General features: G+C 41.7%; 2 pseudogenes; one reads left to right on the top strand and one right to left on the bottom strand.

Moving 5' to 3' along the window:
* Positions 1 to 11690: 11690 nt before the first annotated feature.
* LOC148119483 (speckle-type POZ protein pseudogene) lies at positions 11691 to 12782 on the bottom strand (annotated as a pseudogene).
* Positions 12783 to 12801: 19 nt separating this feature from the next.
* On the top strand, positions 12802 to 16385 carry LOC148119482 (speckle-type POZ protein-like; annotated as a pseudogene).
* Positions 16386 to 17161: the final 776 nt, after the last annotated feature.

Raw genomic sequence — 17161 nt, 5'->3', positions numbered from 1 at the left:
TTTGTGGCTCTTTGCTTTAAAAATAGCCTGTACCAGCTATTTGGGGTCTTTCTGTCTTCTCGCATGCTGAAAGACCCTGTCATGACAGAATTGAGAAAATCCTCATGCTTTTACATCAACTGTGGTATGAGAGATGGTCTCTTGGTGTGACTCCTTATGGTAGTTGGACTTCATGGTCTAACATTTGGTTCCCTGACTGGGAATCAAGTCTCTCCCAGACCCACTCCAGACCCAGTTGGAGATATAAATGAGCTCACTTTTATGTCTGTCTGTTTGTGTATTATGTTTCTATTTATGTGTAATTGTGAATCAGTAATTTGAAAATTGTACCTGCACAGGGTCTGTATTGAAACGGGACCAGAGGGAAGAGCAGATGTGCCATGAGACCCCCGTTCTAATTCTTGGAAGGTGTTCCTGGCAATTTGATGAAGGAGTGACCAGGTCACCCAAGTCCATGGAAAAGATGGTTTGTTTCCATCTGTACTTCGAGTTCTGCACCAGAGTGGTGATGAGAGCACCAGCCTCTGTTTTTTTCTCTGTGGGAGATCCAAGCCCTCCCCCCCACATCCAGGTGTAGGAAAGTGTGCGTCCAAACAGATTAAGATCCCAAAAAGCCAGTACATTTAGTAGAATCAAAACTCAGTGCCATTAATTTCGGCTTCCCAGTCAGCCCTCATTTTCAGCCACATTCAGAGAGTCCAGTTTGACCACATGTTCGTTCAGTCCCAGTCCAGCTGGCCTTGGTGAGCTGCCATTAGATCAGTCCCACCGTCTCCATGGGTGGACACACCCCTCGTGGTCCTGACTTCCTTGCTCATGTTCTCCCTCTTTCTGCTCCTCATCTGTACCCTGGAAGCTCAGTCCCGTGCTTCAATGTGGGTCTCTGTCTCTATCTCCATCCATTGCCAGATGAAGGTTCTATGGTGATATTCAAGATATTCATCAGTGTGGCTATGGGATAAGGACAGTTCAGGTACCCTCCCCTCTGGTGCCCAAGGACCTAGCTGGGGACATCTCCTTGAACACCTGGGAACCCCTCTAGAGCCAGGTATCTTGCCAACCTTTTTAACATGAAGGCGGCTTGTTTGTTGGGGTTTTTGGTCCTGTCCGGTTCCCATAGCTGTTTAGCTCTAAAGAAAATCATATATAGGTCTCCATAAATTATAAGCCAATTGCTCCATTTGCTCTAGCCTCTCATTGGCTAACTCTCACATCTTGATTAACCCATTTTTTTGATCTATGTTAGCCATGTGGCTCAGTACCTATTTTCAGTGGGGCAGATCACATCTTGGTGCTTCGGTGATCTGGGCAGGAGTAGGAGTAATCAGTTTCCTCCTTCCCAAAATTTTTCTGCTCTCTTGCATGATTTCCATTTCCTGTCTGGTTTTCCCACTTACACCTCCTGCCTGGCCAATCAGCATTTATTTAAAACTTGATTGACAGATTATAGACAATTATGGTGCAAGAGAATTATCTGAATTCTGTCAATCATGTTTTAAATAAATGCTGATTGGCCAGGCAGGAGCTATAGGCAAAAAAAAAAAAAAAACCAGACAAAAGGTATAAATGATGCAAGGAGAACAGGAAAATTCTGGGAAGGAGAAAGCTGATTCCTCCCACTCCTGCCCAGATCACCAAAACAGCAGGATATGATCTACCCCACCAAAAAAGATACTGAACCACATGGCTAAAATAGATCAAAATAATGGGGTAAGATATGTCATGAAAACTAATAAATAGCCTGACCCCTATATGGTCATAAAAACTAATAAATAGCCTGATTTCTATATGGTTGATTTTCTCTGGGGCTTTCTGGCTATGGGGTACCAGGTAGAGACCAAAACCCCCAACAACCAGGACCCTTCATGTTACAAACGTTAAAATGGTTCCCTTAATTATAGTATTTTCTTCCCTGCTCCTTTATCCACCCTTCCTCCATCTCAACCATCCCATTCTCCCAAGGTGTCCCCAATCCTCCCCTTCTCCCTTATCTCTACCCATCTCCCCTTCCCCCCATCACACACCATCCTCTTGCTCCCAACTTTTGCCCAGTGATCTTGTCTACTTCCAATATCCAGGAGGATAGATATATGTTTTTCTTTGGGTTCACCTTCTTATTTAGCTTCTCTAGGGTCACAAACTATACGCTCAATGTCCTTTGTTTATGGCTAGAATCCACTTATGAATGAGTAAATGCCCTATTCCTCTTTTTGGATCTGAGTTATCTCACTCAGTAAAGTGTTTTCTATTTCCATCCATTTCCATGCAAAATTCAAGATGTGATTTTTTTTACCACTGAGTAGAACTCTAGGTGTATATGTGCCACACCTTCTTTACCCATTCCTCTATTAAGGGACACCTAGGTTGTTTCCAGATTCTGGCTATTACAAATGGTGCTGCTATGAACATAGTTGAACAAATGCTTTTGTAGTATGATTGGACATCACTTGGGTATATTCCCAAGAGTGGAATTGCTGAATCCTGAGGTAGGTTGACTCCCAGTTTCCTGAGAAACTGCCACACTGATTTCCAAAGTGATTGCACAAGTTTGCATTCCTACCAACAATGATGAGTGTTCCCCTTACTCTACATCCTCTCCAGCATAGGCTATCATTGGTGTTTTTGATTTTAGCCATTCTGACAGGTCTAAGAGGTTATCTCAAACTTGTTTTGATTTGCATTTCCCTTATGGCAAAGGAGGTTGAGCATGACCTTAAGTATCTTTTGGCCATTTGAACTTCTTCTGTTGAGAATTCTCTGTTTAGTTCAGTACCCCATTCTTTAAATGAGTTAATTAGAGATTTTTTTGACAGTAATTTTATTAAATTATAAAAGTTTCCATTTCCACCCTCCCACTCCCCCCACTCCCTATCCTCCTCCCTCTTCGTCCCTAAGGGCAGTTAGGGTTTCCTGCCATGTGGGAAGTTCAAGTTCCTCCCCCCTCCCTCCAGGTCCAGAAAGGTGAGTATCCAAACAGACTGGATCCCCAAAATCCAGTATATGCAGAGGAAACAAGTCCCAGTGTCATAGTCAATGGCTTTTCAGAAAGACTTCAGGCCAGCCACATTCAGAGAATCCGGCCAAATTCAGAGAATCTGGTTAGATCACGTCCTCGTTCAGTCCCAGTTCAACTGACCTTGGTAAACTCTCATTAGATCCGTCCCCTTGTACCAGTGGGTGATAGCATCCCTCACAGTCCTTATTTCCTTTTTCATTTTCTTCGTTCTTCTGCTCCTCATTTGGACCTTGGGGGGCTCAGTCCGGTGCTCCAATGTGGGTCTCCGTCTGTGTCGCCATCCTTCGCCAGATGAAGGATCTATGGTGATAAGCAAAATATTCATCAGTATGGTTATGGGCCAAGGCCGGTTCAGGTACCCTCTCCTCTGTCCAAAGAAAAATCTGGGGATCTCTCCTTGGACCTGGGATCCCATATATAATCAAGTCTCCTGTAAACCCTAAAATGACTCCCTTAGTTGAAATATATACTTCCCTGATCCCATATTCATCCTTCGTTGCTCCTGCCCATCCCGGTCCACCAAGCTTTCCCCATTCCTCCCCTACTCCCTTCTCTCTAACCCTCTCCCCTTCCAACAACCCTCCCACCCCCCCCCCCATGCACCCGAGGTTACCTGGGACTCTTGTCTATTTCCTACCTCCTGGCGGATAGCTAAATAATCTTCATCAGGTTCATCTTCTTAATTAGCTTCTCTAGGATCACGAATAATAGGCTCAAAGACCTTTAATTATGGTTAGAATCCACTCATGAGTGAATACATACCGTGTTCCTCTTTTTGGGTCTGGCTTACCTCACTCAGTAAAGCGTTTTCTATGTCCATCCATTTGTATTCAAAATTCAAGATGTCATTGTTTTTTACCGCTGAGTAAAACTCTAATGTGTATATGTTCCACACCTTTTTTAACCATTCTTCTATTGAGGGGCACCTAGGCTGTTTCCAGGTTCTGGCTATTACAAATAGTGTTGCTATGAACATAGTAGAACAAATGCTTTTGTAGTATATTAGGGAATCTCTAGGGTATATTCCCAAGAGTGGAATTGCTGGGTCCTGAGGGAGGTTGACTCCCAGTTTCCTGAGAAACCGCCACACTGACTTCCACAGTGGCTACACAAGTTTGCATTCCCACCAACAATGGATAAGTGTTCCCCTCATTCCACATCCTCTCCAGCATAGGCTATCATTGGTGTTTTTGACTTTAGCTATTCTGACAGGTGTAAGATGGTATCTCAAAGTGGTTTTGATTTGCATTTCCCTGATCGCTAAGGAGGTTGAGCAAGACCTTAAGTGCTCTTTAGCCCTTCGAAGTTCATCTGTTGTGAATTCTCTGTTTAGTTCAGTACCCCCATTTTTTAATTGGGTTAATTAGAGTTTTAATGTCTATTTTCTTGAGTTCTTTGTATATTTTGGAGATCAAACCTTTGTCTGTTGAGGGGTTGGTGAAGATCTTCTCCCAGTCAGAAGGCAGCCTTTTTGTCTTCCTGACTGTGTCCTTTGCTTTACAGAAGCTTCTCAGTTTCAGTAGATCCCATTTTTTCATTGTTTCTCTTATTGTCCTTGCTACTAGGGTCCTACTTAGGAAGAGGCTTCCTGTGCCTATATCTTGTAGACTACTTCCCACTTTCTCTTCTATCAGGTTCAAAGTGGACAGATTAATGTTGCTGTCTTTAATCCATTTGGACTTGATTTTTGTGCATGGTGATAGATATGGATCTACTTTCATTCTTTTACAGGTTGACATCCAGTTATGCCAGCACTATTTGTTAAAGATGCTTTCCTTCTTCCATTGTATACCTTTAGCTCACTTGTCGAAAATTAGGTGTTCATAGGTTTGTGGGTTAATATCTGGGTCTTCTATTCGATTCCATAGGTCGACTTCTCTGTTCTTATACCAATACCATAAAATTTCACCAGCTCAGCTGCCTTGCGAGCTGGACCTGGGTTGTAGGCGCATCCCGGCTGGAGGCAGTTCCTGGGTCTTAAAGGTCTTCCTGAGGACAGGTGGACCAGGTGCCAGCTCAGCCACATTCCTGACCAGCTGGGGCCCTGACTTCTAGCAGAGGGCCATTGGAGGGGTGAGTTTGCTTCGTCCCATGGCAGGATCCCTGTGAGGAGGAGCTTGGGCATTCCCCGACCCCATAGACACCCAGGTCACCCTGCAATGCTGGCTCCCCCCTCCCGCCTGCCATCCCAGCTTCCATCCAGGTATAAATTCCTATATTTCTCCCTTCCCCCTGGGGCCATAAAATTTCCCCAGCTCACCTGCCTTGCAAGCTGGGCCTGCATTGTAAGTGCATCCCGGAAAGAGGGAGTGCCTGTGCTTCAATAGCCTGCCTGAGGAAAGGTGGGCATTCTGTCAGTGAAGTTCCTGCCCAAGAAGGGAACCTGACCTGGTACCAGAAGTTCAAATAGAGAGCATTTGAAGTAAGAGATGGGCAGACGCCAAGACAAGACCTCATCCAACAATCTGAAAAACAACATGAAAACACCAGATCCCAAGGACCCTACAATAGAAGGACTTGAACACCTTAACCCAGAAGACCTGGAAAAAAGTGCCATTATGAAAGCAATAGAGTCCCTTAAAGAATTGGATGAGAAATATAACAAAAAGTTTGAAGAAATGAGTATAGAAATAGATGAGAAATATAACAAAAAGTTTGAAGAAATAAGTAAATCTGTGAATGAGACCCTGAGAAACCAAGAAAAAACAATCAAAGAGGTAAAGGAAACAGTTCAAGAATTGAAAACTGAAATGGAGACAATGAAGAAAACACAAAACGAGGTCCGGCTGGATATGGAAAACCTAGGTAAACAAACGGAGACTACAGAATCAAGCATAACCAATAGAATACAAGAGATAGAAGAACGAATCTCAGATTCTGAAGATACCATAGAGAAAATAAATGCTCTGGTCAAAGAAAATGGCAAATCCAACAAATTCTCTTCACAAAACATTCAGGAAATCTGGGACACAATAAAAAAACCAAATCTAAGAATAATAGGGATTGAAGAAGGAGAACTGCAGATCAAAGGCCCAGAAAATATATTCAACAAAATTATAGAAGAAAACTTTCCCAACCTAAAGGACAATATTCCTATGAAAATTCAAGAAGCATACAGAACACCGAATAGACTGGATCAGAAAAAAACATCTCCTCGCCATATAATAATCAAAACACAAAACATACAGATTAAAGAAAGAATTTTAAGAGCTGCAAAGGAAAAATGTCAAGTAACTTATAAAGGTAAACCTATCAGGCTTACACCGGACTTCTCTATGGAAACCATGAAAGCCAGAAGATCCTGGGTAGAGGTACTGCAGAAACTAAGAGAGCATGGATGCAAACCCAGACTACTATACCCAGCTAAGCTATCATTCAGTCTCAACGGAGAAAACAAAATATTCCAGGATAAAAACAAATTTAAACAATACGTAGCTACTAATCCAGCCTTACAGAGACTATTAGAAGGAAAATCACAACCAAAGGAATCCAACATTGCCAACACTACCTCCAATAACTCAAACATCTAGCGACCATTCACAAGCACAAATCAAAGAAGGAAAACACATACACTCTACTACCTAAAAAAAAAAATGACCGGAGTCAACAACCACTGGTCATTAATTAGAGTTTTAATGTCTAGTTTCTTGAGTTCTTTATGTATTTTGGAGATTAAACCTTTGTCTGATGTGGAGTTGGTGAAGAGGTCCCATTCAGTAAGTTACCTTTTTGTCTTACTGACAGTATCCTTTGTATTACAAAAACTTCTCAGTTTCAGGAGGACCCATTGATTCATTGTTGCTCTTATTGTTGTTGTTACTGGGGTTCTACATAGGAAGTGGTCTCCTGTGCCCATGTGTTGCAGACTACTTCTTGCTTTCTCTTCTATCAGGTTCAGTTTGGTCAGATTAATATTGAGGTCTTTAATCCATTTGGATATGAATTTTGTGCATGGTGATAGATATGGATCTATTTTCATTCTTCTACAGGTTGACATCCACTTATTCCAGTACCATTTGTGAATGATGTTTTCTTTCTTCCACTGTACAATTTTAGCTCCTTTGTCAAAAATCTGGTGTTCATAGGTTTGTGGATTAATATCCGGGTCTTTGATTCGATTCCATTGGTCAACCTCTCTGTTTTTGTGCCAATACCAAGCTGTTTTCATTACTGTAGCTCCGTAAAAGAGTTTGAAGTCAGGGATGATAATGTCTCTGGAAGTACTTTTAGTTTATAGGATTGTTTTGACTATCCTAGTTTTTTGTTTTTCCATATAAAGTTGATTATTGTTCTCTCAAGGTGTGTGAAGAATTTTGTTGGGATTTTGATGGGGATTGCATTGAATCTATAGATTGCTTTTGATAGAATTACCATTTTTACTATGTTCACCCCCCAATCCAAGAGCATGGGAGATCCTTCCATCTTCTGGTATCCTCTTCAATTTCTTCCTTCAAAGACTTAAAGTTCTTGTCAAATAGATCTTCACTTCCTTGGTTAGAGTTATCCCAAGATACTTTATGCTATTTGTGGGTATCATGAAAGGTGATGCTTCTCTGATGTCCCTCTCTGCTTCTTTGTTCTTTGTGCATAGGAGGGTACCTGATTTTTGGAGTTGATATTGTATCCTGCCACAGTACTAAAGGGGTTTTTCAGCTGTAGGAGGTCTTTGGTAGAGCTTTTGTAGTTGCTTGTGTACAGTATCATATCATCTGCAAATAATGAAAGTTTGACTTCTTCCTTTCCAATTCGAATCCCCTTGATCTCCTTATGCTGTCTTACTGCTTTTGCTAGAACTTCAAGCACTATATTGAAGAGATATGGAGAGAGTGGACAGCCTTGTCTTGTTCCTGGTTTTAATGGAATGGCTTTGAGTTTCTCTCCATTCAATTTGGTGTTAGCTGTCGGCTTGCTGTATATTGCTTTTATTATCTTTAGGAATGAATCTTGTATCCCTAATCTCCCCAAGACCTTTATCATAAAGGGGTGTTGAATTTAGTCAAATGCTTTTCCAGGATCTAATGAAATGATCATATGTTTTTTTTCCTTCAGTTTATTTATATGATGGATTACATTAATAGATTTTCGTATGTTGAACTAGCCCTGCATCTCTGGATGAAGCCTAATTGATCAAAATGGATAATATTTTGGATGTGTTCTTGTATTCAGTTTTCCAGTATTTTATTGAGAATTTTTGCAGCGTTGTTCATGAGTGAGATTGGCCTGTAATTCTCTTTCTTGGTTGAGTCTTTGTGTGGTTTTGGTATCAGGGTAACTGTAACTTCATAAAAGGGTAACTGTAACTTCATAAAAGGTAACTGTAGCTTCATAAAAGGAGTTCATAAAAGGGTCACTGATGCTACTAACTAGCTACCTGGAAGACATTCATGTACGAAAAACCCAAAAATTCAGAGATCAAAAGCAATTGATTGATTTACTGTATCTTGAGGGATGAGCAGCATTGGAGGCAGATTTTCAGGAGAGCTGGACTGGGAATTGCTGAGTGGATCACATCACTAAAGATATGCTCATGTACTTGAGGCTTAATGCGTCCATTCAGACATGCTAATCTGCAGAGAGATGATAGATGTAGGAGCATTTTAAAGATCACAGTCTAAGGGGAACTGTCTCCGAACACCTTTTTCAGTAACTGTTGAATATATTCTGCATCCTTTGGAAATCAGAATATTCTCTCATGTTTAAGCCCCAGCATAGTAAGCATGGAAATTCAAAGTTTCACATTATATGTTTAAATGAGCTTTACAAACACAATACCTTAATCAAGAGCAGATATATACATATATATATACATACATATGTGTATATATATATAATATAACAAAATTGACCTTGAATTTGTATCAATAGACCAAGATCTATACCAAAGTATATATTCCTATAGCATATCTCCCTTTAAATGTAAACAAACATTTATAAACAGTATTTGGGAATGTGGGCATAGTTTTCTCCATACTGCTTCTGCTCTTTGCTGGAAAAATATGTTGGGGGGTGCTCACAGCAACCTTTCAGGGGATCTTCGTGCATCAAACCACATAAGCCTAGAAGCAATTCACAGATCTACAGCACCTTTCTTGGGAACAATGGGTATTCACCTACAAACCTTTCAAAGGACAGATTTGAGAAAGGGGCACATACCACCCTGACCCTGAACATTCCTATTGAAGAGTAACTTACCCATGCTACTAATTACCAATCTGCACAAAATCTACCTACCAGAGAAATCAAAAGTCAAATGATTAAAAACAATTGATTAATTTACACTATATACACTGATGATTAGTGTTGGAGGAACACTTTCAGAAGAAAACCCTGCCCCACCCATTATCAGGTTTACTTACCTCCTTTGTGATTGTCACCTCTATGGATAACCTGTCATTTCTCTTTCTCAAGAAGTTTTCTTTTTCCAAACTGAATCTTTATTAGTTTTGATGGTATCCATGGCATATCTTCTCCTGTGGAAACAAAGCAAAACCCATTCCCCAATATTGCACATCTCCTCATTTTCATTGTGAGGTCAATACATCCTTAAAATACTAGCAGGGCTGGGATTTGGATTCCTGGGAAATTCTCTAGAGCCAGGTTTCAGCTAACTCTGTAATGGCTCCCTCAATCAAGATATCTCTCTCCTTGCTCTCATCTCTGTTCTTCCTCCATCTCAACCATCCCCTTCCTTCAAATTCTCCTCTCCCCTCCCCCTCTTCCCTCCTCTTCTTCTCTTACCCTCCCTTGTCCCCTCAACACAATGCTCCCATCCCTGTCAGTCAATCCTGTAATTTTCCAATTTCCAGTATGGAAACTACCCCCAGAAACTGATTACAAAGTTCTTTATTAACATTGAATTTTCTTAACGCTAATGGGAAAGGAACAACAGCATCAGAGATACATTGGATAATAGAAAAAACCTTCTGAATTAAATCAGCCAGTGTATTTCAAGGATGTGTTGGCCTCACAATGAAAATGAGGAGATGTGCAATGTTGGGGAAGGCTGATGACCTTTGTTTATAATATCCTTCCCAAAAACATGAGTTTTGGAAACTGCAAGAAGGGTAACCTGGGTATTACATTGCTGCAATAGGTCATAACCCCATAAGTTCACTGCAATATTAGCTACATATGGACTCAGCCTTCCTTTCTCTACCTCTGACCCTATGCATTCAATCCATGCTATGCTTTGGTTCACTTAAGAAAGGGTTTCAATTCATAAAATTTAGCATCTGCCTCTTGAAGAGGCGAATCTGAAAGTCATGATGCTGGAATAATGATACTCATGTCCGTACCCATGTCTAGTAATGCCTCAATTAAAATGCTATTTATATGCACTCTTAGCTTTGGTCTTTGATCATATATAGAAGTCTGACAAAATATAAGTTGCCGGATAAGTTTCCCAGGCATTGGGATCACCTTTGAGTGAGCTATGTTTCTCCTTTAAAGATAGATTCAATCTCAAGTAGCCATGGATTACTTTGAATTCACAGAGATCTGTCTGGCTCTGTCTCTTCAGTCCTAGGATTAAAGGTGTGTGCCACCACTCCCTGGACTCTATAATGGAATAGTATGGCTGCTTTGCCCTCTGAACTTCAGACAAACTTTATTTATTAAAATACAAAAAATATACAATCATTGAAGGTGAGAGAAATTAGAGGAGAATAATGAATCATATTCTGAATATCTAATGACAGAACCACAGGTCAGGAAAAGAAAGTTTGAATTCTTAATGAATCAATCCCCATCTCCTTTCTCAGAACCAATAAATGTTATTTTTCAAAGCTGAGTCTATCAACACACTGCCAGGTGCAGGTGTCTTTTTCCCCTAGGCTTCCATGTCTCACTTTCCACAAGAGCATGATGGGTTGTTATCCCCTCTGCCAATGTCAGTGCCCAGAGAGGACTGAGGGCTTGTGGTCCTATGTGGCAGTGAGGACTGAAACAAACCTCCACAGCTCAGCACAGTTGGAGGGACAAAAATGGGCTTCACTGAAAAGAACACTAGCGGAACGAACAAACTGATTTAAATATTTTACTCATTTTATATTTTATTTGAGTAGGATTTTGTCTACAGAGATGGCTGTGCCCATGGAGTAGGAACTCAGATCCTCTGTAACCCCAGTTAGAGATGTTTGAAAAGCCCCACATGTGTGTCAGGAAGTGACCAAGGTCCCCTGCAAGAATAACTATTGCATTTGTCAACTGAGTCACCATCTCTCCATCTCACACATGCTGAGTTTGGAGGGAAAATGTCTTCTTCCTGTTGCCCTTCTCTTTTAAATAAACATTCATGTTTTTTCTTTTCTTTGTTCTGAGCCCTTGATCATTTGGTCTGCTCAGTCCAATGCAGACAGTTTCTGCCAAGAAACCATTCTGGGATGATCTTGGACTCAATAGAACCTTGAATCCCAGTTTCCATCTGATGGGGCAAAAACCAAAGCAGTCTAACAACAGGATTGAAGTCGCATAGGGTATACTAGAGTCCAGGGCTGCTCCTCCCCCTACCTGCCCTTCAACTCATTTACAGATGTATTGAAGCTTGGTCTGGCAGCTGTAATTCCCCAGATTCACAGTAAATGCGCCCCAGAGCCCATAGTCTAAACAGGTGTCATTAGTAACAATACTGACTACTTTTTCAGGAACACAAATGTAGGTCACAGCCCACAGGGTCCTAAGATTGCTTCAGGCGTTTGTTAGGGGGCTCTTGAAAAGGAAAATGTGCAGAAGCCAGGGAGACACATACTTCAGCCACCAAGTGGGGATAGGAGTCAACCACTGTCTTCCAGCTCGAGGTCTGAAAAACCTCCGAAGCACGAGCTGTAATGAAATCCATTGCCCGAGTTTTCAACTGCACTGCGCTGTGGAGGTCAGCCAGGAAGAGAGTGTGGGCAGCATTCTCCACAGAGAGGTCCCTGCAGAGGGCCCTCTCGCACATGACCTTCAAACGCTCCAGGCCATACTTGTCAGCAGCTGCCAGCACAGCATCTGCCATGTTGTGGAGGTCTGGTTCCTTCCCGGTGTAAATGAAGCCCATCATTGCCTTGAAGACTTCAGGTTCCAGGTCATGAATCTCAATGTGATTCTTTCTGCTCTCCTCCATGTCATGTTCAAACATGGCTCTGAAAACTGGAGAGCGAGCTGCTAAGATGGCCTTGTGAGCCCGGAATTCCTGGCCATCTACCACCAGGCAGCAGTCTGTGAAGCTGGATTTGTCCCACAGCTCTCCTAAATCATCTACAAGTGTGCACCTTGGAATGTCAATCCCTGGCTGTGTGTTCTGCTCAGAGATGCTGATGCAGTCCTGAACCACACTCACCTCACAGCAGAGTGTGAGTTTGTCATCTGGGAGAAGAAAACAGGGAGTAGACAAAAGGAAATCCCGAAGAATGAACTTTGGGATACCCCAGCCTTCGTTTTGGTTGAACCTGACAACTCTTTGACTGTTCATGATTCGGGATTCCTCTCCTTTGGCATTTATGATCCCAAATTGGATCTTTGCCCATACAGGGCTCTTTGGAGAGCTGAGCAACCCTAGGAAAACTGACAGATAACCTCTGCTTTCCTCATCAAATCCATTCAGGTATACACTCATACACCATTTCTGCTTGTCATTGGCTCCTGGTGAGAAAGTGGGGCTTTTAAAGTCTTTCCCCAAGACTCCCTCCAAGCAAAAAGAGAAGTTGCTGATGGTCCATCTGTAGGAGAATTTCTTGACTCGGATCTGTGTGTAGCCGCTGCTTTCAGCTGCCAGGTCCTCTGACATATCTGCTGCTGTGAGTGTGATGGTTTACCTGGAGCCAGAAAAGAACAGGATTGTCTTCTTCTTCAACCTGGGGGTCACAATTACAGACATATTTCAGATTTTTAGTTTCTGTTTTTCCATCTGTTTCCTGTTCTATGAGGTTAGAAACTTTGGTTTTTCTGAAATTCTACACATATTGCACTATGAGATTCAAAGAAGACAATCTCCATCTTTTCTTGATTAAATATTAAGTAAGGAGGTGATTAGTTTTGACAATTCCACACAACTTTTGATAATTTGGAGCATTCTATACACTCTTATATTGAAAAGTGTACTATGGTTTTCTAAAGGAACAGAACCCATAGAATGAATCTCTCTATATAAAGGAGAGTGATTCATTAGAATGATTTAGGGCTGCAGTCCTACTAATCCCACAAAGGCTAACTGTGAAGGAAAAGTGCTTCACCAGTATTTACTCAGTCCCAGATTTCTGACATGTTGGCTATTCCTCAGTCTGTGCTGAAATTCCAAAGGTGATTCTCTACTGCCTGGGAAGTAAAGGACTTGGTGCAAGGCAACCTTTTATATGCTAACAGCAGAGGGCGTGGCTCAGTGTAGGGTGTGTCTTCCTGCCTTGAGATCTGGATTAAAGGTGTGTGTCTTCTTGCACCAATTCCAGATTAACAGTCTAAGGGAGCAGAAGCCAGGAGTAAATCCAGTCCCAGGAGCCAATCCAGTCCCGAGACACTGGCAGACCAGAATTGAGCCAGCAACCTGATTCGCCCTCTCTCTCTCTCTGTCTCTGTCTCTGTCTCTGTCTCTGTCTCTCTCTCTCTCTCTCTCTCTCTCTCTCTCTCTCTCTCTCTTCTCTCTCTGTGTGTTTTTTTTTGTATTTGTGTCTGTTTGCATGTCTTTCTATTTGTTTCAGTCAGTTTGATTTGCTGTAATGACCAAGACTTTCTCTGGTATATGGAGAATCCTGTTGATTAGGACCCATGCCTCTTCTTTTTGGGGACCTGAATCCTTTTGGCTGTGCCAGGTCCTCCAGAGAACCACTTACCTGAAATAAAAGCCCCACCTGCCCCATTCTCGGAGTGATACTGTATATGAACAAATACTCTACTTGAACCCCAGTGGCGTCTAAATTCCCCCATAGGAAGCTGCTCTCCTCTTCAGGAGCATACTCATGAGAGCAATGAAATGGCATTGCAAAGCTTATGTTTTGCAAATGAGGAGTCCAGCATTGACTGTGTCCCTTTGTTTCAAATGACACATTGGAGGAAAAGGCTACCTGCCTCCCTGTCCCTAAACCTACATATAGAATGGTCACTGATGCTACTAACTAGCCACCTGGAAAACATTCCTATAGAAAAAACCCAAATATTCAGAAATCAAAAGCAATTGATTGATTTATCCTATCTTGAGGGATGAGCAGCATTGGAGGCAGATTTTCAGGAGAGCTGGACTGGGAATTGCTGAGTGGATCAAATCACTAAACATATGCTCATGTACATAAGGCATAATGTGTCCATTCAGACATGTTAATCTGGAGAGAGATGATAGATGTAGGAGCATTTTACAGATCACCAGTCTAAGGGGAACTGCCTCCAAACCACTTCTTCAGTAACTGTTGAATATATACTCCATCCTTTGGAAACCAGAATATTCTCTCATATCTAAGGCCCAGCATAGTAAGCATGGATGTTCAAAGTTTAAAGACAATAGCACACACCAATGAGGATGAAATTTAGGAGGTATTGAGACGCTGAGTCTTGGCAGTCTGCATGAAGGAAAGGAGAAGTATTTAGTATTTTCTCACAGCACACCCATAAGAGGACCAGGAAGACTGTATAGGGAGGATTAACTGCATTTTTGATATGAGTTTATAATATGTTCCAAATTATCAAAAGTTGCATATGGGTGTCCAAATAAGCTACCAATTGACCTAATAGTCAACTTAGAAATCAATGAAGTGATATAATAGTCCCTAGTATCCTAGATTACTTATTATGAACTAGCATTGTAATTTGGATAATTTCAGAGGCTCAAATTTCCAGCCTCAAAGAAGAGGGAATAGAGGAGAAACAAAAACTAAAATTTGTATCGTGCCTATTATTGTGTCCCACAGAGTGAAGAGAAAACAAATTCTAGTCTTCATTTGGATTCAGCTTAACCTTCAAGCTGCCTCCAGGAGAAATGCCACAGGATGCTATAGCCCAGAACTCAGACTACAAATGTTCAACATCCAGAATTTCTTCTGCAGGTGGACCATTTACAACTTACTTTATTCTGGGGCAAATGAAGGACAGCATTAGAATCTCAACTTTCTCAACAGGAGACAATGACACATGGTGTTTGATAGTTCACACAAAGAGTTTTGATGAAGAAAGCACAGACAATCAGTCAGTTAACCAAGAGTTGCTCAGCTCTCCAAAGAGTCCCATTATGACATAATTCGAGTTTTGGATCATCAGCTCTGAAAGAGAAAGTAGTGAAATTGTGCCAAGTCTAAAATCTTTCAGGTTCTTGCCAGGTTATGAAAGGGAAGTGGGAATTTTGTTTGTTTGGTTGTTTTTGTTATGTTTTCAATTGTCTTGTTTTGTTTTGGTTTATATCTCAGGATATCTATTCATTAGTTTTTTTGGTTTTCTTCATTTTAGTGTAAGGTTTTGCTATGTTTTGTTATTTCATTTGTTCTTTCCATTGTTTTCATAGGTTGCTTAGGTTACACACTGTCTTAATGATCACTGTCTTTAATGATCCTTTATAGACCTGGATGGAGGGGGGAAGACCTTGGACTTCCCAAGAGGTAGGGAACCCTGACTGCTCTTAGGACTAGAGAGGGAGGGGGAAGTGGGGAGGGGGAGGGAAAAGGGAAGTGGGGAAGAGGTGGAAATTTTGAATAAATAAATAAAAAAATGTTCATCCTTCAAAGTTTTCTATTCACCATGCATATTGGCTTCTCCCTGAAGGTGAGCTCACTCTTCTGTGCATAAGGATTCTGATGCCAGACACCTACAGAATTTTTGAGGAGAGCACAAAGCCAGAGATCAAGGTTCCAAGGTGTGCACTGTCCAGTGAGCTAGGAGATCTTTGGGAGAATTCTCACTTCAGGCTGCTGCCTGGTGGTAGCTGGCCAGGAATTCCAGGCTCACAAGGTCATCTTAGCTGCTCACTCCCCAGTTTTCAGAACCATGTTTTAATGTGACATGGAGGAGGGCAGAAAGAACTGTGTTGAGACCATTGACCTGAGCCACAAGTCTTCAAGGCAATGATGGGCTTCATTTATAATCAGAAGGAACCAGACCTCCACAGCATGGCAGAGGCTGTGCTGGCAGCTGCTGCCAAGTATGATCTGGAGAGTTTGAAGGTCATGTGCGAGAGAGCCCTCTTCAGAGTTCCTTCTGTGGAGAATGCTGCCCACACTCTCTTCCTGACTGATCTCTACAGTGAGGAGCAGCTGTAAATCCAGGTCCTGGGTTTCATTATAGCTCATGCTTCAGAGGTTTCTGAAACCTCAAGCTGGAAGACAATTGCAGATTCATACCCCTACTGGTGGCTGAAGCATACGGTGCCCTGGCTTCTCCTTACTGCTCTGCAATAGAGTCTGTTCTTGAAGCCTGAAGAAATTCTACTATCCTGTCAACTGTGACCTTCACATGTATCCCAGAATCAGCAGTCAACATTGTTACCAATGACGCCTGGGTAGACTATGGGTATGTGGAGCATTTACAGTGAACCTGGGGAAAGACAGCCTGGTGGAATAGCCTTTCAAGACAACTGTAAATTTATTGACTGTCAGACTGGGGGAGGGGCAGTGCCAGAATCTGGTATTATCAAAGCAACCTTGACCCTGTTGCTGTACTGGTTCAACTTTTGTCTATTACTTGGCTACAGAGATTCAGTTTATTTAAGGCCTCAAGCACATCCCTCTAAAATTTCTTTAGAAAAACTTGTCTGAATTGAACTGAATAGAACATATGATCAAGGGCCTAGAGCAAAAAACTCTGACATCAATAAAATATTAAATGGATATAAATAGTAAAATCAGCTTTGTGCATTCTAGTGGTGCTTCTGTTCAAAGATGTCCATTACCCCATCTAGCTCTTCTCAGCTGTTGAAGTTTGTTCAGGGTCCTAATGGTCTCATACATACAAAGGTTCAATGAAATGATACCTAATGAAATTGCTATACCTGCCCAGCCATCATCAGTTAGGTTTTCTCCATCAGCTGATGGGAAACAGATCACTGAGATCCACAGTCAAACATTAGGCAGAGCTCAGAGAACCTCAGGGAAGAGGGGAAGTGGTGTAAGAGGGTCTTCTATCTATGTGTTACTTTCATTGGTTAAATAAAGAAACTGCCTTGGCGTTTTGACAGGGCAGAATTTAGATAGGTGG

The sequence above is a fragment of the Myodes glareolus genome, chromosome 17 (genome assembly GCF_982192425.1).
Source record: "Myodes glareolus chromosome 17, mMyoGla1.1, whole genome shotgun sequence".
Taxonomy (NCBI): domain Eukaryota; kingdom Metazoa; phylum Chordata; class Mammalia; order Rodentia; family Cricetidae; genus Myodes; species Myodes glareolus.
This window is presented reverse-complemented; position numbering and strand designations above follow the sequence as displayed.